Raw genomic sequence first — 22,514 nt, 5'->3', positions numbered from 1 at the left:
TCATGGAAACATAATAAGTTCAGATCTGAAATCATGGTACTCGGGCCCTAGTGACAAGAATTAAGCATAGCAAAGTCATAGCAACATCAATCTCAAAACATAATGGATACTAGGGATCAAACCCTAACAAAACGAACTCGATTACATGATAAATATCATCCAACCCATCACTGTCCAGCAAGCCTACGATGGAATTACTCATGCACGGTGGTGAGCATTATGAAATTGGTGATGGAGGAAGGTTGATGATGACGATGGCGATGGATTCCCCTCTCTGGATCCACGAACGGACTCCGGATCAGCCCTCCCGAGAGAGATTAGGGCTTGGCGGCGGCTTCGTATCATAAAACACGATGAACCCTTCTCTCTGATTTTTTTTCTCCCCGAACGTGAATATATACAGTAGGAGTTGAGGTTGGTGGAGTTTCAGGGGGGGCACAAGACAGGGAGCGCGCCCCAGGGGGTGGGCGTGCTCCCACCCTCGTGGAGAGGGTGTGGCCCCCCTGGTGTTGATTCTTTCGCCGGTATATTTTATAAATTCCAAAAATATTCTTCGTGAAGTTTCAGGTCATTTCGAGTACTTTTATTTCTACACAAAAATAACACCATGGCAATTATGCTAAAAATAGCGTCAACCCGAGTTAGTTCCATTCAAATCATGCAAGTTAGAGTCCAAAACAAGGTCGAAAGTGTTTGGAAAAGTAGATAAGATGGAGATGTATCAGCCATCGTTATTTATCTCTGCGCGTTTGAGTTGTGCATTTGTCGATGTGCCTGGGAGTTGAGCTAGTAGGGCAGTGGCCTGGGTCCAAAGTAGTAGAAGTAGCACAAAAACATTTTTTGAGCGTAGGCTTTTCCTTGCTCAAGCCTGCCTACTAGAATCGCCAGTGCTTGAAAGGAAAAGTGAAGGAAAAACATAGGAATTGGAAAGTTTCCTATGGTACCACTATTCATGCATTTGGTTCAAAGGAATGGAGCAAAGAAAAACTATAGGATTTTTCCTTTAGTGTCTCCTTGAAAGAAAAAAATGTAGGAATTTTAATATCCACTTGTCCTCCTTTTCAAATTCCTATTCACGTAGCACAAGACTAAGAGATAGTAGCATAATAGAATTATAACCGTACATTTTCTTGTGGTTTGACTTAATCTCACCATGCTTCTTTGCATCCTGTGATCTTCCAATTCTTGTGAACCAAACACCCAGGTTGGCAGAAATCCTGTGTTTTTTAATACTCCATCTTGCACGTGCATTACTATCCTATTACTGTGTATTTCCTATCCCTGCGTTGTTAGAATCCTCCAATTAAAATGATCACTTACAGAATTACTTCTCTTACAGATAGTTGTCAAAGAAAACCTTGTGTGGTTTTTTCCACTCCTGCTGTAATGTCATCCACCCCAGCTCAGCTGCTCCAATGATAGAAGGGTCCAGCACAACAGGGATCTGACATCCATACTGTCTTTCGCCACCTTAGATCTTCTTCCTTGCCGCTTGCAGCCATGACAACTGCATTACCATCATCAACCGAGCAGATGACCTGGAGGACTACACGGGTTTGCAAAAGAGGTTGCACTCTTTTTTGTCTGCTTACATTATGCATCGCTTAATACTACATGCTACTTTATCGTCCTGTTCACTGATTAGACTCTGAGTCAGCTCCAAACTAATGGTCAAACTTGAGTTTTTAAATGGTTGTGGGGTACATATCGGGGCCAAAATCAATAGTATCTATCTACTATCTGGTTAATCTCTGGTGTCTACTATGAATTTCATGTTGGGTGGGAAACAAACAGTAAAGAAGCCATTATCTATATTTTTTAACTGAAGCCATTATTTTCCTGCTATCATTGTTTTGGGTCTATCCACAGGTTGCTACCATCACTCTGGATTTCTGCATGCACTCTTTACATAATCTCACTATGTTTTATTCCTATGCATGTCAGTTATTGTACACAATGGAACTGAACATGTAGAGCAAAAGAGACGAGCATTGCGTGGCAATAAAATTTCATGCATACGTCGCTCCATGGTAGGTGCAAAGGCAGCCCCCCCCTCCAGCCATTTCAGATTGTAATCGAGAGGAAGATATCTGTTCTGAGGGGGATTCAGAAGGAGAAGACCACTCCTATTTACCCCCTGAGGTATTCACTCTAACTTGGCATGCTGATGTTGGTCATATCATGCATATGGTGCCTTGCATTGCTTACTTTATACATCAAATATGTCATCTTCTTAGTTTAGACATGCTTTGTGTGAATGCCATCTGTTTAGTTTATTCATCGTTTATGTGAATTATGCAACGCCATCTTGTTTAGCCAGGCATCATATATGTGAATTTTGCAATGCCATCCTGCTTATCCAGTCATCTTATATGTGAATTATATCAGGCATCCTTTTTTCGTTACGTATTACATTTGTCAACAATGTTAGTACATTCAACTACTCTTCGTGTGCATCAGCCATTTGACACGGTGATGGAAAATTCTGGAGTGAAAACAAGGTCTTCAGAGCAGACTATGCAATCTGACGAAGCGCATATCTCACTGGTTACGGATAGCTCCTCAGAGGAGGATTCAGAGACAGATGACCAGTCCTATTCCCCCCAAGGTGTATGCTCTAACTTGGCAGGGTTATGTTGCTCATATCGTGTGTATGGTGTCTTGCATTGCTATGTCATTTGATTAATTTAGACATGCTTTGTGTGAATGCCACCTGTTTAGTGTCTAATTACCATCTATGTAAATTATGCATTGCCATCTTGTTGCAAGACATTATATATGTGAATTATGCAATGCTATCTTATTGCAAAGGCATTATATATGTGAATTATCCAATGCCATGCTGTTTAGCCAATCATCATGTATGTGAATTATATCATGCTATCATTTTTTTGTATTACGTGTTCTATTTTTTTACAACATTTGTATATTCAACTACTCTTCCTGTGCATTAGCCATTTGAAGAGGTGATGGAATTATCTGGAGTGAAAACAAGGTATTCAGAGAAGACAATGCTACCTACTGAAGTAGACATCTTGCTGGTTACAGAGAGATCCTTAGAGGAGGATTCAGAGACTAATGACCAGTCCTATTTCCCCCCGAGGTCTATGCTCAAACTTGGCAGGGTTATATTACCCATGTCATGCATGTTGTCTTGCATTGCTTAGTTTTTACATCATATATGGATTGCCATCTGCTTACTTGCTTAATATATAAATCGTATATTTGAATTATATCATGCCATCATGTTTACATACACAACAAGTATCTGAATTATGGCACGACAACCCATTTAATAAAGACATTATATAGTTACATCATCTCATCCTGTTTAGTGTTTACAGTCATCATATTTTGAATTATGTCATTCTATCCGTGAATTATATCATGCTATCATGTTTCCATAGGCGGCATGTATGTGAATTATGGCATGGCAACCTATTTAATAAACACATTATATAGTTATATCATGCCATCCTGTTTACATAGTCATCATATTTTGAACTATGTCTTTCCATCTTTTTTAGTTATCCATCATAATGTGAAATTGTGTCAAGCTATCATGTTTAGTTAGCCATCATATATGTGAAATTGTGTCATGCTATCCTGTTTGGTTAGACAACATAAATGTGAATTATTTCATGCCCTCTTTTATTCTCCACTATCCATTGCACCTATCTTATCATACAATGTCTGTACATTCAATTACTTTTATTGTTTAATTGACATATGAATTGGAGAGGGTGATGGCAGTATCTAAGGCAGTAACAACACGGTCTTCAGAAAAGATAGTGCTACCAGTTGATGCAGATAGAACCACGGTTGTACTTGCCAAGAACTAGCCCCACCACACATAACCCAGACTCTCGCAGATTGTACCCCTACCCAGTTGGACAGAGAACCAGCTACTCCCCTTCTAACCCCAACCCCGGCAGATAGTAACCCAGTTCCTGTTGACACAGCACCGTCTCCACCACAGAGCACCCAAACACGATCAGTTAGTAAGGGAACTGCAGTGCACAAAGCACGAGGACCACCACTCCAAATCCTAAATCAACGCTTAAAGGAGAAGAAGAATTGTTCTCAGGTCAGATTATGTAGCTATGGTTCGTAGTCCTTTGCTCTTGCATCACTGTATTTACTCATACCAACTATTTTCAAATTTGAAGGATGGAATTGAAACTCCAATGGTGCAACAAGTATGTTTTAAACCTGTTTCTTTAACTGGTTTGCTATTGTAACTTTCTCTATGTTGATTTCAGTTTCAATTGAATAAACAATTATGTTCTCATGTCATGCACATTACAAGTGTTGTTATTGCTCTATTGTTTCCCACACTTACAATCTGTCTATTCTGCTTTGTCTTGAACAAATATTATTTGAACTGTGTCTCTATCTTGATTTGGCAACAAAAACTAGAATGATATAGACCATAAAGTGACCATGGTACATAGATATATGTTTGTTTCATGTTGTTATCCTGTCCACTTTACTACTGAGCTGATTTACCAAAATGAGTTTCATATACAACATGGTGAACCTGTGATGTGTCTACTTGTTTCTCTTTTAGAATATGGACAAAATATTGGAGAACAGTACCCCGTTATGCAATGGTACAGGAAGTAATGCAGATAAGGTTCAAGATAGTGAGACATCCGTGTTGGTCTCCAATAAAGCTGATAAAAACTATCTTGACGATAGTGAGAGAACCCAAAAGTTATGTCTTGATGTAGTCTTCGAGTTACTGGCAACTATTGCTGGCACAAGCTCTTCGAACTCGCTGCCAGAATCAGTTCGTCTTCTTGAGTCTCAACTTCAAGTTGAAAGACATCGATCAGATGTGTTGCGACAGGAAGCTGAAGGACTGAGGAAGTCCCTGGAGAATTCATATGCATACTTTCTGGTGCAACAGCAAGCGCTGGAGGATTTAAGCGCCAAACAAGAGAAAGTTAATAAGCTTGCTAAGCATCTTGCCATCATTATGGGTACCCAAGATATTGTTTCTTGAGATATTCCGAAGTGGTTTCAGTTCTGTACTTGTTTTGTTGCGGCGTTTATTTGCACTCGTCGCCAACTTTGACAACCAGTGTATATGATATGCTGCTTTGTTCCCTATATTTGCACTGGTGGCGAACTTTGATGCCCAATGGATGTAATATGTGTAATAGCCGTGATAGCCTAGCGTAAGTTGCTTGCTTATTTATTTCCTTGTATTCTTTTTTATTTGTTTTCTTGTAGTCAGTATAGTTCTTTTTCCGCAGTTTGGCCGCAATAACCTATTTTTTAAAACTAGGCCACAATAAGCATGGGCTACATATTTACTGTAGTTACCATGGTGTAGCGATCTGACCTCAAACGGTCAAATCTCTGTGCAGAAGTGTCATACTTGGATCGGTAATGCTGACCCATAGAGTACTCGAAGGATTTATAACAAAGTTCAATCACACACTTATTACATCGAATATCTCAAAAGAGAACTTATTACAATAATATGGCTGAAGGCCATCTAATGAAGATAACAACGGAAGGCTTCGAAGGTAAAATGAGTCCATCAACTCCAACGGCATAGCTGAGTGCAAGACAACGACCTAGCGCACCTTACTCTTCGTCTGAAAAGTCTGCAACATAATATGTTCCAGCTAAAAACGGGTCAGCACATGGAATATGCTGGCAAAATAACATTGTAGAGCAATGAACAAGTAGCAACTACAACTATATGCATATTTGGCTGGTGGAGGCTCTATGGTTATTTTTGCAGAAAGCTAGTTTTTCCCTACAACAAAGGAATATATTTTATTTAACTACAAAGTTTGTTGAAAACATTGAGAACAGTAACCCCATCTCAATCCCAAATTAATAAGCATTAACCCAACAAGTTAATTAAGTAAAGTGATGAGATCAACATAATAATTCAAGCACCAGATACTCAAGATGTCCATAACCGGGGACACGACTAACCATGATTAGTTTGTACACTCTGCAGAGGTTTGCGCACTTTTCCCCACAAGACTCGATCTCCTCCATTGATTTCTCGCACTACATGACGTTTGAGAAACAGATGACCGAGACACATTCTTTCAGAAGCATTAGCCCTTTCGACGGGTAAACCGTACCACCTACATCCCCCACATCTGCTATTTTACCACTAAAAGAGGTCACACAACATACTCAACTATGCTAGAGCCCATAATGGCTTGTGGTTGCACACGGAAGTTTCCAGCATGAATAACATTATGATCCCATTGAGCCTGGGTGGCGGACCATAGGATGATCACACGGATTCCCCGGGATCTCCTTGGGACAACACTGGATTGCCGCAGGTGCCCACAAACAATCCACCCAGATGTGTGTTTAAGTAGCCACCTTGAAATAAACCCTTAGTTCATAACAATACTCACAACAGTCGTGAATCACTCAAACCAAACCATGTCTACGAGCATAGCATAGCGGTGTAAGCATAACATAGTCGTAACTCCCAGGGTTTGAATGAAAAGGGCAATAGGTACTACCTCAACAGCTACTTCCCAATACCCACATGTTAAATAGTTCCTACTCATGCAATGTTTGAGGGTTTTAAACTAACGCATAAAAACAAGGTAATAAAGGGGTATGATCAATGTGTTACTTGCCTTGCTAACGATCTCAAAACCCTAGTGACTCGTAGTAGATGCTTCGCACTTCGGAAACTCTATCACAAGCAAACAATAACTTATATAAGAAATCAAGCAATAGAAGGAAGGGTAAAACTCAAGAGAAAGGGTCCAAATCGAAGTACAAGAGAAGAGCTTCGATTTTCAAAAAGAATCAATCAATTAGAGCTATGAAACACAAACTGCGGTCAAAACAAGTTCAAATTAAAATCTGCTTGCAATCAAATTTTAAATTGTCAAAATCATGTTCGAGTTGGTTAACTGGAAAGAGGGGTCTGAGACGAAGATTTTTGCGTTGGTTTCATTGGATTTGAAAAAACAAGCAAAAAGTTGCGAGGGTTTGAAGATTAAGGGCTAATCTGTGATAAAAATAATCTCGGATAGGTCCCTGGCCAAAAATAAAATAAAATAAAAGTACTAATCGAACGAACGTTCGCTATCAGAGACAAATGGGCGAACATGTTCACTTACAGGGATGTTCGGGTGAACGATCGCTAATTAGATCCGATCTGAAAAACCAAGAAAACCGAGAAAACCCTAACCCTAAAATAAAACTGATCTAGATCGAAAACCGAAAAAACCGGCGGCGGTTTTTTACCAGTTCACGATGAAAACCGGTGGGTCGGCGGCGATGGGATCCGGCGGGACGGGCGGCTCCGGCGAGGCGGCGGGATTCAACAAGGCGGTGGGGTCCGGTGGCGGCTGGCGGCGGCAATGGCGCGGGCTGCGGCAGACGGCGGAAGGCGGCGGCACAGCGAGCGGTAGCAAGCGACGCGGGCTGGTGGTGGCTGCGGTGGTGCGGTGCCGGGGTGGAGAGGACGGCGGGGTCCGGCGGCTTATAAAGGGGCCGGGGGCGGCGGCTTGGGGAGGGGGCCGACACGAGCGAGAGTCCGGCTCGGACACTCCTCGACGTCCATGCCACGCATGGCGGCGACGGAGGAAGCGGCGCTGTGGGCTTCGGCCCGGCTCGGCTAGGCCTTTGGCCTAGTCGGGCGAAAACTTTTTTTAAAAAATAAAAAGTAAAATTCTGCTGAAGAAAAATCCTAATAAAAAATATAAAAAGAAATCTAAAAATGCCAAAAACAATTTCCACTATCTAAATAAAATATTTAGAACAAAGTGAACATTTTTCTGGCTTAAAAATGAAATTTTCAAAAATGCATATTTTTCTAATTCAAATAAAATCTTAAATAAAATATTTATTTGATTTTAAAATTTTACCTTCAATATTCCTCTCCTTTTGAAGAAGTCATATTATCTTCCCTCTTTTATTTTTTTATTATTGGAAATAATTGGAGAGAAAAATAATAAAATCAAAGTGATCCCTCTTTTCAAATTTGAGTAAAAGTCAAATATGAAAATAAATGAAATCCCCAACTCTCTCCTTGGGTCCTTGAGTTGCATAAGATTTCTAGGATCACAAACAAAATGCAATTAAAATATGATATGCATATGATGACCTATGTATAACATCCAAATTGAAAATTGGGATGTTACACATGGGCCTCCTATGGACCGTAGAAACAATGGGCCTTGTAAGGGCCTTAGAAACAATGGGCCTTCTAAGGGTCGTAGCATCAATGGGCCTTATACAGGCCGTATGATCGATGGGCCAAACATGGGCCAATAATAGACTGCATTATGGGTCATAAACGGGCTAGATTTGAAATCGTCCGTTCATGGGCTGACAATAACGGGTCGTCGTTAATCGGCCGTATTTGATGACGCAATGAAAACGTCCCAATGGATTACCGAGCCGCAAACGGGTCGATTGTAACCACGGGCTGAGTTTGGCCCACAAGCAGAAAAGGCCAGTAACGGGCCGTAAGTAACCGAATGCTGGAAATAAGCCCAAGAATAAATGGGCCCTGAGAAGGTCGAAAGATAACACGGGATGGAAAACGGGACAATGGAATAATGGGCCATTAGTGGGTATGAAGCAATACACTGTTCATTGCGGGCCAGATTCACTAGGGGCCATTAATGGGCCAAGATTTACAAATGGCCTCATATGGGCCGAAAGACATCATGGGCCATACATGGGCTGGAAGTTACAACGGGATGGAATCATATTGGACGGCCCAGATGAAGCTACCGGGCTTAATTCCGATAGGCCGTAATGGGCTGTGAGTTAGCAGGCCGTAAATGGGCTATATAGGAACGTGCTTTCCGTGGGCCGGCCCATTACCTTTTGACCAAGTCAAACAGGCCGTCCTTTTCACCGGAATGGGCCTCTGTTGGGCCGTGCCATGTCTCGACCTATCATAGGCGCCTCCTGTCCAATGAATGGATGGCATCTGTCCCAACGGTGAGCCAACACGTGTTTCCTCCGGCCAATGACAATTTTAGACGAGGAAAATCCTCATTGGTCCGGGTTGTTAACGGGTTATCGGATCCAAAACCGGACCCGATAGCTTAACAGTGACCCGTTACGGTGGATGCCACATGTTGGTCACCCTTGACGAAAGCACTTCCATCACGCGTGATTTATCGTCATGGAAGTGGACACTTCCGTGATGATAATTTTGGTAATGTCATGGAACACTTCTATGACAACACATATATGACTATCTTGATTCTGTAATAAAATCGTCATGGATGTACATGCATAACAGAAAACGTGACCTACTGTGACAAACACGTATCATCACGGAAGTGTATTTTTTGTAGTGTATCCATGAGTCACGAGGACTCAGCAATCTCACAGCCGCGAGATCAAGACTATTTAAGCTTATGGGTAGGATAAGGTAGTGAGGTGGAGCTGCAGCAAGTGCTAGGCAAATATGGTGGCTAACATACGCAAATAAGAGTAAGATGAGAAGCTATGCAACAGTCGTGAAGCTAGAAGTGATCAAGAAGTGATCCTGAAACTACTTACATTCATGCATAACAAAAACCGTGTTCACTTCCTGGACTCTGCTGAAAGGAGACCATCACGGTTACATACGCGGTTGATTCATTTTAATTAAGTCAAGTGTCAAGTTCTCTACAATCAGATATTAACAAATTCCCATCTGCCACATAACCATGGGCACGGCTCTCAAAAATTTATACCCTATAGGGGTTTCCCAACTTAGCCCATCACAAGCTCTCATGATCAGCGAAGGATATTTCTTCTCCTGGAAAGACCCGATCAGTCTCGGAATCCCGGTTACAAGACATTTCGACAATGTTAAAACAAGACCAGCAAAGCCACCTAACTGTGCCAACAAATCCCGATAGGAGCTGCACATATCTCGTTCTCAGGGCACACCAGATAGGTCAAGCTACGAGTAAAACCAACCCTCAAGTTTCCCTGAGGTGGCCCCACAGGTTGCCCGGTTCGGACCAACACTCAGAGGAGCGCTGGCCAGGGGGGTTAAAATAAAGATGACCCTCGGGTCTGCAGAACCCAAGGGAAAGTTATAGGTTGTTAGGCAAATGTAAAACCAAGGTTGGGCCTTGCTGGAGGAGTTTTATTGAGAGCGAACTGTCAAGGGGGTCCCATAACCCCAACCGCGTAAGGAACGCAAAAATCAAAGAAATAACACCGGTATGACGAAAACTAGGGCGACAAGAGTGGAACAAAACACCAGGCATAAGGCCGACCCTTCCGCCCTTTACCAAGTATATAGATGCATTTATAAAATAAGAGATAATGTGATATCCCAACATATCCATGTTCCAACATGGAACAAACTTCAACTTCACCCGCAACTAACAACGTTATAAGAGGGGCTGAGCAAAAGTGGTAACTTAGACAAACAACGGTTTGCTAGAAAGGTGGGTTAGAGGCTTGACATGGCAATAAGGAGGCATGATAAAGCAAGTGGTAGGTAGCGTGACATAGCGATAGAACGAACAACTAGCAAGCAAAGATAGAAGTGATGTCGAGGGTAATGGTCATCTTGCCTGAGATCCCACAAGGAAGAAGAACGAGTCCATGAGGAAGACAAACGGACATAGACGAACGAATCCTCACAACTCTTGAATGAAACCAAAGCTAACGAGAGAAGCAAACCGGAAAGAAGAAAGCAGCATGGTGAACACACAAGCATAAACATGGCATGATGCACAAACAAGTATGATGCATGTCCGGTTAAATAGCATGGCATGGCATGGCAAAGTGCAACAAGCAATACTACAAAGTAAGCGGAGCTCAATATGCAATGAGTCACATATTGACGAAACACCACATGACTTATTTAATTCTCTCTCAGTTATGTACCCAGCAATATTAAATGTTGGTTAACATGGCAAGAGGTGAGGCATAAGTAAACTAACTATTTAGGCAAGTCTTAATGAGGCCGAAAATAACAAACAACAATTCCGGAAAATCCCCATATGCATATTATGAATTTGGTACGGTTCTGCCCTAAACCATATTTTAGAGTTGTTAAACATGCAAGATGAGTGCACCATATTAAACTAGGCATTTTTCTACCCCATTTACATATGAAGTTTATTTAATTCCGAGCTACGGTTATTTAGTAATGAAATAAAACATTTTCACATGGCAATATGAAAAATAAACACAAACAACATATTAAACATTTTAAACATGGATGAAAATAGCATATTATGAAACTAGACAAAAATCTAAGCATTTTACATAAAGTTTGTTCAATTTGGATGCACGATTGGTGAGATATTAAATGCATGATGTCCAAGGGTTTTTCTGTAAAACAACCGTTCTCCAGAATAATGGACAAACTCGTCCATACCAGGAAAAAACATATCGGGCTGAATGTGCTACTGGGATTGAATAGTGCATTAGGCGCATGATAGCAAAACTCGCACGAGGCGAGGCTTAAGGCGGGATGGCTCACCATGGGCTTCGGCCCAGATTGGTGCAGAGGCCAGCAGCACGCCCTCTGGGTGCGGCTGCTGGGCCGGGCGTCGCGAAATGTGGCCCGGAAGGGGGCGCTGGGCCTGACGCGGTCAACGGAAGTGGGCGGCGATGCAACATGGGCTTGGCGCTGCGGTCAGCGAGGATGGGACTCCGACGAGCCGAGGCAAAGCCAGGAATGGATCCTGGACCCTGGATCCAGCGGGACCAGGCCGGATCCGACGAAGACACGGCCGACGGTGGAGCTCCTTGCAGCGCCTGCGAGAGAGAGAGAGGGAGACACACCGGGTGAGGGGGAGAGGGAAGAAAAAGGAGCACGGGGAACAAGGTGCAGGCGCCCTGGGAGGAGGCGGTCGTCCTTGGCTGCACGGGGTATGACTCCGGCGAGGTCCTGGCGTGCTCCGGTGGCCTCGGTCACCGGCGGGCGGGGAAGAGAAGGTCGGGCAGCGCGAGGAGCTCAAGATCGGGCTCCTCCCGATTCGGATCGAGCAGGGCATAGGGGAGTGGGGAGAGCCCGACGGCGGCGGGGTTCGGGCCTGCTTTGACCCACAGTGGGCCGTGTGCGGGCTCAGCAGGCCGCGCGGTGGGGGCGGCTGGGTGGACGCGTGGCCTGCCTTAATTGGCCATGGGAGGTGGTTGGCGGCGTCTCGACCAATCAGGAGGTGACATGTGGCGGGGATGAGATGGCTGCGCCGGAATTTGAGGAGGGAAGCGGTGGCGCTGGTGACAAGTGGTGGCACAGCAGAGGTTGGGCGTGGATTTCGAGGAAGATGCGATGGCTGGAGGTGGGAGGAGGCTAGTAGGGGTAGGGTTGCCAAAAATGGAGGGTAAGACCTACTATATATCAAGGGGGGCTAGGTTAGGGGGATTAGCTCCGTTTCGGAGCCGTTCGATCACCATCGGACGGTCCGGAGCGGAGGGGGTAGGTAGGTGGGATAGAAGGACTGTGTAGAGGGGGTTGGGCTGAGAAGAGAGGGAAGAAGTGAGGCCCAATAGCAGTTGCCGGAGACCGAAAACGTCTGGCGTACGACCGGCTATAATGCCGCTATATGTTTAACGGTTGGGTTATCAGACGAGCTCCGAATGCGACGAAACTTGACACGAGGTCTATCTACACTATAATAAGACCACCAAATTTCATCCCATTCCGAGAACATTTTCCGGCCACTTATGAAATAATATTTCGGACGTGCCGCGGACGCGTGCGAGTGTGTCTAGGCTCGGAACGGACAACGGAAGGAACAGGTAGACCCGGACGCAAGTTTTGAAAACATGCGGATGCAGTGCGAATGATGACATGGCAAAAATGCAACACGAAAACAATTGACATGGCTACGGCGGCGAATAACTGGGTCCTGGCGCATTGGTCTCGGGCGTCACAATTCCCCTCTCATACAATGCCATCCTTGGGTATCCGGCCCTGGCCAAGTTCATGGCAGCTACCCATCATGGCTACAATGTCTTTAAGATGCCAGGAAACTGCGGCATCATCATGGTTGCCTGCGACGTGAAAGACGCGGGGTGCTCTCTTGAGCGCGCCTACCAGGCTGCGGCGGTCGAGAACCCAGATGACCAGGGCGCTGCCTACCCTCCTAAGGCCGTCCCAAGAAGAAGAAGCTGCTGCGCCTAGGACCTCAGGAGGGTGGGGCGTCCGACGACTGCGGCTCATGACCTGCGCCCACTGGCGGCGCGCCTTCCTCTCTCCCATAGGAAGGCGCAACCGACGCCCCTCTCAGGCTAGGCTTGGGGGCTCTCCTCTGGAGGGCCTCTAACCTGGCCAACATCACGAGGGAGATGTTCGGGCACCATGTGGAGGCGTGCTTCAACGCGCGCTTCTGTGAGGAGAGTGCAGGGCGCGGGGCGCCAGGCGCTTAGGAGTTCATCACCAAGGTGATTGAGGAGCTTCATGAGGAAAGAACCATGCGAGGCGAGAGTCGCCCCGCACCACCCGGCGCAGCTCCCTCCCCCGGCGAGGGCAGCGAGTTGCGTGCCTGCATCAACATCCTAGGGCTCAACAGAGCCGTGTCTCAGGAGCTTTTCTGGCCGTTCCACGTTGTCCGGTGCGAGGCCCCCCCTCACAGCTACGTTCGCATACCTTTCGGTTTGCTGAGCAGGGCTACTGCGCACCAGTGCCACATGCAGGGTGTCCTAGCAGCTCATGACGCCAGGCACCAAGCGATCCCATCGGAGGTGGTGATGGATCCTCGTGAGCCCCCCGGGCCTCCAGAGCCTTGTGAGGCTTAGGACCTGGGCGACTCGTGAGGAGCGACTTATGTAGCATGCATCTTTAGCTACTTCAACACCTCTTCAGCAACGGTGCCCGGTGACATTTTCTGGTTTGTTCAGTTGGGGGCGCCCCTCGGGCTGCATTATCCCCAAGTCGTGTGGGTCCGTCCCTGCGGCATGTATCGTTCTTTGCATCTATCAAAACTAGCTTTTTCCATGAGTTGCTTTATGATTATCACCTGCCTATCCGGTGCATCATCGCCATGAACGTCGTGCGCCCTTGCAAACTCGCCCATGACCGCCTCTTGATTAAGGACATGCACAGCGTCTGTGGTAGGGTCCGTCCCTGCAGTGTCGCTAAACCCAAGTGGCTGAGGTCTGGCTCGCGGGGCCAGCTCACGTGCACATCACCTCCCATGGTCCTTGGTGCCTTGTTCTCGCATGAGCTAATCGGGGTGGATAAGTTAGGGTGTGCGACCGGGTGCCACGCCGCCATGGGAGCCGCGCGCCGGTTGTCTTTCTTCAGGACCTTCACATGAGAAGACTGGGCACGGCGTCTGTGCTTGGGTCCGCCCCTGCAGCGTCAAAACCCAACAGCTGACCTCTGTCTGGCTGTTCGGCCCCGTACATGTCACCTCCTGGGGTTGTTGGTGTTTCACCTTCGCATGCAATAACCTCAGGAGATTCACCTGGCGCAGGTCACCTAACCATCTCGCAGGACCATCACAAGTGTTCTGAATCAAATTCAGGTGCAACCCGCCTAGAGGTAGGGCCTCGTGACTCCCGCGCTGGCTCACGAGTGCACATACACACCTCCTCCAGTCCTACCGTGCAAGCCACGTGCCAGGATGGAGTTGTACACGCCCCGGAGTCTCCCCTCAAAGGGAGCTCCCATCCACGTACCAGTGAAAGCCTGATGCTCCGCGCTGGCGGACGACACTGTCGAGGAGTGGCTATGCCCGTGCAAGAGTGGAAGCACCATGCTCCGCGTTGGTGCATAAACAACTGAGGGCAGCCAAATGGCTGTAGTAACCTCAGGAGAGCCACTTGGCTCGCTGCTCAGCCTCACCGCTCCGCTTTCCCCTCGGGAGAGTCGCGCGAGGGGGCTAGGCAAGAGGGCTACGCTCAGGTCATGCCTGGCGTACACCACCTCGCCAGGTACCTCGGACCTGGTCTTTGCGCGCCCCTCTCGAGCGAGAGCTCGGTGAGGAAAGGTATGGAGGGTTGTTTGTACGTCAAGGGGGACTCCTGAGGATCGCGACTCAGGAGTCTCACTGGTCACGTAGACCCTCAACCCTTGGTCTCGTCCTGGTGATCCCGACGACCCAACGGTGGCTGAGGTATGTGCGGGGCTGGGCCCTACCGATGCAGAACGCTAAGGCCTACACCTGCATCTCCTTCCTGAGGGTTATTCCTACGTCAAGGGGGACTCCTGAGCATCGCGACTCTGGAGCCTCACTGGTCACGTAGCACCTCACCCCTTGGTCTCGTCCTGGTGATCCGGACGACCCAACGACGGCTGAGGTATGCGTGGGGCCGGGTCCTGCCGACGCAGAACACTAAGCAAATGGAAAGGAAATCGCAGAACCCTAGCAAATTATTACAAAACATATTGTCTCTTAAAAGCTCAAAGCATGAGTTCTTACGCCTTCATGAGGCACGATAAATGTTCCAGGATTAAAATAGGGAGGAGCGCCGCCTTCGAGCCTGTTCCTCAGCCTTGGACACCACCGTCGCCCGCCTGGGGAGGCCCGTCATCGACAATGTCGCCGTCCTTGTCGTCGGCCGTGGCTGCAGGGTCGACGTAGAGGAACTTCTGCAGTAGGGCCTCCACCTGTTTCTTCACGGCCTCGGTGGTGGCATCGTGGAGCTCAGGATCCATAGGTTCGAGCAGCACGCCAAGGTCAAAGCTGGGGTCCCGAAGATGGAGGTGGCTGAAGATGCGCATCGCGGCCGAGGTAAAAAGCGCGCGAGCCTCTCCCTCCACCATGGGGCCCACTCCAACGATGATGCCATCGAGCACCGTGGCAAGCTTGGGTAGCACCCTGGTGGGGCCTTCCTTAGGACTCGCCAGCGGCTTCTCGTACCCTCCCCATAAAGGTCCCGTAGTGCCTTGCAGGACCTCAGCTCGAGGGAGATGAAGGCATCGCGTCCCGCGGTGGCCGCCTTCTTAGCTGCGGCCAGGGATTTCTCCTTGGCCTCCATCCGGGCCCTCTCCTCGGAGACAAGCTTGGTGCGGGACGCCTGGGCCGCTTCAGTCTCCTCCATCAGCTTCTCCAGGCGGCTCCACTCCGCAGCCCATTCCTAGGCTGCCTAATCCAGTTCGGCATCGTTGTTGCCGAGCGCAGCATCTCGGGCCTTCAGCTCCTCCTCCTGCACCTCGAGTTGACGGGTGCAGGCGGCCTGCTCGTCATGGAGGGCCTTCAGCTCCGCCTCCGCCATGCAGCAGCGCTTCTCGCGACCTCTACGTTGGCTAGCACAGCGTTGCGAGCAGCTGCGGCCACGCCGGCCACCTTCCGGCCTTCCTTGGTGGCAGCTTCGGCCTGGCCCCAGGCTGTCCTGACGGACGAGTCGGCTTGGAGCCACCCCGAAACCAGCCCCAGACGGCCCGCCGCCATATGCCGCTCGGCGCGCTAAAGATCAGCCCGGAGCCGGTCCAGCACGGTGAAGGCATCCACCAGAGCACCAGGCATGGCGGAGGAGCCACGGTCCACCGGCGTGACGGCGTGGGGAGGAGGTGGCACCGGCGCCATGGTTGGCGAAGCAACATCGGCAAGGATGGCCGGGGGCTCCGGAGCCCTCGGACCAGGTGCGCTAAAGATGGGTGCCTCCGGAGTCATCTTAGCCGCAGAGGTGGTCGTCTCTGGAGGCTGCCCCCCGACCTCAAGAGGCCAACCCCGCCGCAGGAGGACGCGAGGCGGCCTCTTATTTCCATGCCAGAGTCGCTGTGGCCGTGGCAGGGCGCTTAGCCTCGGAGGCCCTAGCTTCCTCCTTCTTCCTCTTCAGCATCGGCTGCAGCCTGGCCACCAGGAGGAGGGCGTTGTGAGCACGACATCGAAGATGAGAAGCAGAAACAAGGTGGAGTACTTACTCATCATCAACAATGTATGCCCTCCTCTTGGACAGAAGCGCGGTGCCCCCGAGCTTCCTAGGCACAAGCTTCTCCATGCTCTTAGGAGCGGACGAGCGCGCGACGGTTGAGGGAGTCCTGGACTAAGGGGTCCTCGGACGTCCGACCTATTGGACATGGGCCGGACTGATGGGCTGTGAAGATACGAAGACCGAAGACTCTACCCGTGTCCGGATGGGACTCTCCTTGGCATGGAAGGCAAGCTTGGCGACCAAATATGAAGATTCCTTTCTCTGTAACCGACCCTATGTAACCCTAGATCCCTCCGGTGTCTATATAAACCGGAGGGCTAGGTCCATAGACATATATCCTCATAATCATAGTCAGGCTAGGCTTTTAGGGTTTAGCCATTACGATCTCGTGGTAGATCAACTCTTGTAATACTCATATTCATCAAGATCAATCAAGCAGGAAGTAGGGTATTACCTCCATAGAGAGGGCCCGAACTTGGGTAAACATTGTGTCCCCTGTCTTTTGTTACCATCGATCCTAGACGCACAGTTCGGGACCCCCTACCCGAGATCCGCCGGTTTTGACACCGACATTGGTGCTTTCATTGAGAGTTCCACTATGCCGTCGTCAAAAGGTTTGATGGTTCCTTCAATCACCTAAAATGACGCTGTCCAAGGGGAAGTCTTCCTCCCCGGACAGATCTTCATGTTCGTTGGCTTCGCACTACAGGCCAACTCGCTTGGCCATCTGGAGCAGATCGAAAGCTACGCCCCTGGCCACCAGGTCAGATTTTAAAGCTTGAACTACATCGCATATATCCGTGGAGACTTGATCTTTGACGGATTCGAGACCACGGCAGCCGCTCCCTGCCACCACGATGAACATGACGTAAATCTGTCATCGGTCCATACGAAGGAGATAGCACCTGTAGCTGCTCCAGCTTTAGATCCGGAGAAGATCGCGCCATTCGAAGACGGGAAGCTCAACCCCGCCACGGAAGCCGCAGACTCAGCGGCGCTAGAGCCGCACACTGACTTAACTTCAAGTGACATCTGTGTCACTGAAACCATGGACTCGTCTCCGACTACAGGTTCCGAACCTTGCATGTCCACGTACGTTGAGCTTGATCGGTCATCAATCGTCGAATTCAGCTCCACGGATATCTTCTGGCACTCGCCTTTGGGTGATGTGTTAAACTCGTTAAGATCTCTATCCTTAGTAGGGGCTCACAGCCGAACTGTATCCGGTTCGAACTAGAGGCGGACGACGGAAAATTTTGCTTCCCACACACCACCCACTTCATACACACTGTTGAAGACTTAACCGACACGCTCGATTACGGCCCCCAAGACATCGACGGTACGGGCGACAATGCCGATGAGGAGCCAGGCCAAGACCCTCCGTTTACCGGATGCTAGACGGCCACCTCCTCCTATGACGTATACATGGTGGATGCACCAAAAGAGAATAGCGGCGACGGCAAGGAAGATCCAGATGAGGATAAACCTCCTGAGACGCAATCAAAGCACCAGCGTCAGCGGCGCCCCTCTAAGTCACGCCGTAGCAAAGACAACAACACCGGCATAGGAGAAGACAACACTCCGGAAGGTGCCGAAGACAACGAAGTCCTCGTTGATGCAACTACCATGCAAAACGAACAGGAGGACGGGCATGTTAGCCATGATGGACAGGCCACGCACGAAGACTCGGTGGAGAGTAATTATCTTCCGCTCCCCGAGGATGAGGCGAGCCTCGGCAGCGAGGATTTCACCATGCCTGGGGAACCTCAGGAGCAAGAGCGCTTTAAACACCGGCTAATAGCCATTGTAAGGAGCCTGAAAAAGAAGCAGCAGCAGCTTCAAGCTAACTAAGATCTGCTCAATGACAGATGGACTGATGTCCTAGCAGCCGAAGAACACGGCCTCAAGCGCCCAGCCAAAAGCTACACGAAGCGCAAATTGCTACCTCCGCTCGACGACGAGGCACCGGAGCACATACCGTCATCGCACAATGCGGCTGACCGACCACCACGTGGTCGGGATAAAGCGGCAACTCAAGCCGAACACCAGCCTACCCCGCCTCATCATAAAGGCATAGGTAAAACAGCTCGCGGTCATACATATGACCTTCAGCAAGACCTGGACAATAGAGAAGGACATACCAGATCGATCTACGGATCGCAAGGACGTGCCTCAACATGTGACGATGGCTATCTATTCGGACGTGACAAGCCTAGTCACACCCGGGCCGAAAACCGTAAATTGACTCCATCAGAGCTTCATCGCAATGTGGCCCAACATAGAGGCGCCGCACACCCTCTTTGCTTCATAGATGAAGTAATGGAGCATGAATTCCTAGAAGGGTTTAAACCCCTAAATATCGAATCATATGATGGAACAACTGATCCCGTGGTATGGATTGAGGATTTCCTTCTCCATATCCACATGGCCCGCGGAGATGACCTTCATGCCATCAAATACCTCCCGTTAAAACTCAAAGGTCCAGCTCGGCACTGGTTAAACAGTGTGACCGAAAATTCTATTGGCAGCTGGGAGGATTTGGAAGACGCCTTCAGCGACAACTTCCAATGCACATATGTCCGGCCACCAGACGCCGATGACTTAAGCCATATATGATGTAGGGTAGGAACCCTAATCGGCCGATCTTTCATGAAAGGAGCGGATCCCGCGATGAACACGAAGAACACGAGGGAAAACAAAAGGGGAAACACGAGAGGAAACACTAAACCAACATGAATAAGTCACACATGTGCTAGATCCTCGAGTACATAAGAGATCAAACGGTACACAATCAACTAGGGATGATATAAAGGTAGCCGTTCTTCTCCATGAGGAGGTATTGAGTTCTTACCTAATAGGGGTCTTGAATCCGCTTGGGGGATCTTCTCCGGTGGAGGCTCGAATCTCCGAGGAGAAGGTAACCAAGTGGATGAGCAAAGCTCTCACACGAAATAAGAGCTAATCCTTTGCTAACCCTATCTAGGAGGAGGAGGAGGAGGTCTATTTATAGTCTTAGTGCAAATGGGGGTGAAGTGAAGGGGTACATGGGCCTCGGGCCCGAACACTGTGCACAGACAGGCGTCGGACGTCCGACGGGTACCGGACGTCCGGTGGCTCGCGAGGGTCCGGTCGTCCGGTACTTGTCGGACGTCTGGCATTTTAGCTCGGATGAGGTGGCGCTGGATTTCTGGGGGCGGTCAGACTCCCGAACGCTGGAGTGTGTTGGACATCCGCTCATTTTGGCTCGGGTGCGGGATCGCCGTCCGGTACGGGCCGGTCGTCTGGTGGGTCTTCAGGAGTCAGACGTCCTATCCCGACCGGTCGTCCGATGGCTGGAGCTTCTTCTGTGGCCCTTCTTCTTGTTCCTCGCGGTTGGTGTCCTCGCCTTCTTGTCCATGGGCTTCCTCTTGGTTCCTGGTCATGCATAGCACACTTGTTTGAGGTAGTAGCCATGTCTCACGTATGGAGAGTGATGGTTCGAAGAGGAGCGAGTTCACCTTGCGTCCAATGGTGAAGAGTCGAGGTCTCATCTTATGTATCCTTGGGTCATGGGGAGTGGTCGAAGTGGACATGGGGATGATCGTAGGATGCTCCACCTCATCTCCCCCCTTGTGAAAGACCCGACCTCGGATCGTGATCCTCATCACCATGGAAACTATTGTCGTGTATGGACTTGTAGTTGGACGTAGTTGAAGACATGGCGCAATCCAAATACTCCAAGGTGTCGCCGGAGTGGTATACATGCAAGAAAAGCAAACACAAACGACACTCAGAAATACAATGGTTAACGCACACAAAGTGTCCATCAAGTAAGAATGAGTCCGCGAGGCAAGATTGTTCATGACAAAGCACATGAAGCTTAGCAAGATTATATGGAATGAGATGTAAAGCATTCATGGAGAAAAAGCATTCATTGTGCACACAAATGTATTGTGAATATGATCAATGCAACCATGGTGCAAAATGATGTCATAATGGGATGGTGTATCAAAAGCATGAACATGGTAATTGGTTCTCAATGTGACTATGTGATCACGCAATTGATGGTAGGCAATATGATCATGATGTATGAAAATGCCATCGAGAAAGATCACAACAAATTTGCTAAGGAAGTGCACAAGCTCATATATCATGGATGACATTGGAATACAAGATGCAACAAAGCAATCATAATATGAGTTAATCCATGCATAAGATGCAAATTTGTCATGTGTATGATATGTCCATCGAGCATGACATGTGAGAGCACAATCAACAGATATGGAAGTGTTGGTGTACCAATTCTCGATGTCATGGCATGAGTGGAGGTTCGAAGGTGCATCCAAGAAGTCCGAGCGCTCCTCAATGCGAAGGTCCATAGAGCCAATCTTCAATGTCGGTCCTACATCCAATAGGTGCAACATGTAGACAAGAAGAAGGAAACAACAATGAAAGAATGACCCATCCAATGTGCGTATTTGAGGATGGCTCAAAGGGAAGGAGTTCACCTTTAGGAGATTGTCACAAATGTTGGTGTTGCACATCGTGTATGCCTTCGCATGGCCAAGTTGTCGCATAACATCACCGCCTTGTGAATCCTCCAAAATGAAAGAACATGGCAAACACTCGGAAAAACAAATGAGGTTAGCGGAAGTGCAAAACCTATCATTCGTGTGGTAAAATACCCAACAAGTGTATGCATCGTGCTCATCATAAGAAAGGACAAGGGAGCATTTCATAGTATGGAGGCATATGATGCGAGAACAACCAAATACAATAGGATCAATCAAGCAAGCATGCGTCACAAGTAAAGTGCCCAAGTCTCCAGATCAATAAGCATAGCAAGTTGGCACTCAATACAAGTGGATATGAGAGATGCCACTAATGGAAAGAAGAGACAATGATCAAGACAAATCAAGTGAGAGGCATGAACATATACGTCATCAACCCAAGAAAGTGACTAATAATGGAACATGGGTGATGCGACAAAGCAAGCAATCATGTGAATCAAGACAAGCAAGCTAGTAGTGCGAAGATGCAACATACTAGAAGGAATCATGTCAAGTATGTCGTGTGTGCAATAGTGTGTATGAATAATTCACATGACATAGCAAAAGCATGAAAGGAGGATATGAGCAAAATAGCATCAATAGCAAGAGGTACATGATAAACATGGCAATAGCAACAAGGATCTCCACCAAGCATGCAAATACACATAGAAGTAGTATAATGGTGAATCATGGGTAGATGCAAGCAAGGGTCACAATTGCATGGCAAAGGCATAGAAGCAAGCATAGCATGCAAAGTGAACACGGTAAAATGAGCATGAAGCGACAAGTGGTATATAGCCCATATCCGTGTGAGAGCCAAGTAAAAGAGATGCGTGAAGTTCTTGCACGAAGTGAATAGTGGGAAGGATAATCCACGGGATCCCAAATCGTTGTTGCTCTCAAGAGCTTGTTTTGTCAACTCTTGGGATTGAGAGGTTGCCGAGTATATGTGAGTACCTACACAAAACAAAGACAAATGGAAAATTGTGTGTGCGTGGTATATGTACACATCATCCATCATGATGCGCACGTGTTTGTGTTGGTTAGCACAAAATATCCAATGCTCAAATAAATGAGATGCGTGATATAGAAACATGTCATCCATCATGATAGGTTTGTTGTTATGTATAACATAATGGAGACTCAAATTATGTAATGCATCATGGGAAATATCTAGAG

Source organism: Triticum dicoccoides, chromosome 7A, assembly GCF_002162155.2.
Source record: "Triticum dicoccoides isolate Atlit2015 ecotype Zavitan chromosome 7A, WEW_v2.0, whole genome shotgun sequence".
NCBI classification, from domain to species: Eukaryota; Viridiplantae; Streptophyta; class Magnoliopsida; order Poales; family Poaceae; genus Triticum; species Triticum dicoccoides.
Note: the sequence above shows the minus strand (reverse complement) of the source record.